The sequence below is a fragment of the Octopus bimaculoides genome, chromosome 22 (assembly GCF_001194135.2).
Source record: "Octopus bimaculoides isolate UCB-OBI-ISO-001 chromosome 22, ASM119413v2, whole genome shotgun sequence".
NCBI classification, from domain to species: domain Eukaryota; kingdom Metazoa; phylum Mollusca; class Cephalopoda; order Octopoda; family Octopodidae; genus Octopus; species Octopus bimaculoides.
Window position 1 is genome coordinate 8,701,568 of NC_069002.1, and position 2,414 is coordinate 8,703,981.

General features: G+C 32.0%; 1 long non-coding RNA gene across 4 annotated transcripts in view; it reads left to right on the forward strand.

Moving 5' to 3' along the window:
- LOC106873807 (uncharacterized) overlaps positions 1–2,414 on the forward strand; it is a 77,402-nt gene that overhangs the window by 25,970 nt on the left and 49,018 nt on the right. Inside the window, exon 5 of one of the 4 annotated variants that reach the window (XR_001409921.2) lies at positions 1,983–2,119. The exons of the other annotated variants lie outside the window; for them this stretch is intronic. This is a non-coding gene — a long non-coding RNA (uncharacterized LOC106873807). Of the gene's footprint in view, positions 1–1,982; positions 2,120–2,414 lie in introns of those variants that run through there. 4 annotated transcript variants of the gene reach the window in all.

The window sequence follows — 2,414 nt, forward strand, 5'->3', positions numbered from 1 at the left end:
TATATATATATATATATATATATATATATATATATGTGTGTGTGTGTGTGTGTGTATATATATATACATATATGTGCGTATAGTATATATATGCATATACGCACAGACACACATATATACATATTTATATATACAATCATATATACTTGCATATATATATGCATGTATTTATATATATGCATGTATTTAAATATATGTGCATAAATAAATATATAAATATGTGTGTGCATGTGTATGTTTATGTATAAACGTACACACATACATAGGCACACAGACATCTCAATTGAATATAATTCCGTGCTCCTTTTCAATTGCCGGTTGAAGTTACAATGTCATAGATAACTTCACACTCTCTCGAATAATTATATTTCCTTTTCACACACCGCTACTAGTTTATAAGAGAGAAATGTATATATGTATAATATATTAGATTAAACTCCATACATGAGTAGAAATATAGCATTTATCAGACACCAGGGAATGAAAATTAACAATTACAACAAAATTTGGACATAGAATTTAGAGGAATGATACCAAATTATATGAAATTCATCAAACGCGTTTGCTATCATAATATATACTAAAAAAAGTCAAGATATTTTTAATAATAATCATCATTTCCTTATCTTGTAGTGATAGTCGACACTATCGAAAGCTTTTGACTGATCTAAGTTGATAATGGTCCTAACGTACCCAGGTTGTTTCCATATTCTCCAAATTGTCTCACATGTGACGGAATTTCTCGTAGATGGTTCATTGGAAATCCCGCAGACTTGCACAAACCACCGACGATGTGCAGCAACAACTTTGTTAAAACCTTGCACAAAATCTTAAACTATGCATTTAGCAGTGTTACAGATTGGATATTAACTAAAATATCACCTGTGTTGATATCGTTTCGCCCTGGCTCACTGAACTGGGAATTCTTCTGTTGTTTTGTTATTTTGCCAAAGAAGTGTATTTTAAAAAGCCTCGTAATAGTGTTTTACACTTTCTTTTCTCTGAAAATCCAAACACGTTTGGCAATTAGTCAAAGAATACATGAGATATGTCTATTAATGTCCTTTTTTCTTTTTTCTTTTTGTTGTTTTTTTTATTAATAATCTCATTTTGGATTACGAAGTGAATTCTTTAAATACTCATCCTTCGCTGATACTTCGCTTATTGTGTCGTTTTATTATGAATTTTTTCAACTCGTTGTTAAGTTTGTGAAGTTGAAATTGGTTTTCATTTGTATGGAATTGGTTTTTATTGTTATTACTATTGTTTTTGTTTGATGTTTTTGCCGTTACTGAGTTTCTGCATTTTACTGTTGTTCTGCTGGAGAGCTTTGTACTAGGTTTCACTGTTTTACTGAAATGCTTTTTAGGTTTCGTTTTTATTGTTGTTCTTGGTGTTGATTTGCCGCTTGTGTTAATCGATGACTGTTTTGTGTTTTTTTAGTGTTGTTCATTCGCGCACGTTGCTATTTTTATTCTGATGGTTTTTGTTTTTGATTTGTGTTGTGGTTACTATTTTTTACTTCTTCATATTTGGCCTCTTACATTAGTGGACCAGTAAATCCCGTATGTTATATGTTGTGTCGACGCCCCCAAGTGAAGAAGTAGGATCTCCCAAGACATATAAATAGAGGTAGTCTGGCCGTGGTAGAGTGTTGAGTAGCAGTCGAGTAGCAGTTGTGTAGCGGTTGAGTAGAGATCGTCCGAAGGTGCTAGATAGCAGTAGCATAAGACATAACATTATGAAAACTCATCACCTAAAAAAAGAAGTAGTTCTCCGGTGACGAAAAAGAACAGTGGACGTATATTCGCGCTGAAATATACCAGAAAATATATTGAGAGTAGATATTTTATGGCTTGAATTGTTGCCCTTCTGCTTGCACCCCATTAAATTTCATGTTTCGTAGGGATCTGCTTGCATTCATAAATAATTTGCATGCTGAATGCTATAAACACAAACTCAAGCTTTTCTGAAATTCACAGGCCCGGCCGTGAAATAGTTTTCACAGAGAAGGCACACGACGAGGTCGAAACATTGCAGTGATTCGAAGTTCCATTACGTTAATGAACCGATGAAACCCGTGTGCTATGAATGAAATATTCCCTGAATAGAGGAAGTGTTCTCCGATGGAGGTATTTAAAAAAAACAGAAAACACGATCAGATATGACGTTGGAAACGTATTACGAATAAACAGAAACGTTATTATACTCTCTTCTATCTTCAATAAATTCATACATTTTTCGAGATACCGTTTTGACAAAAAAAATCAATATATACTTATAAATATTGCATAAGAGAGAAGAAATCATCATCATCATCATCATCATCATCATCATCATCATCATCATTACGATTATTATTATTATTATTATTATTATTATTATTATTATTATTATTATTATTATTATTATTG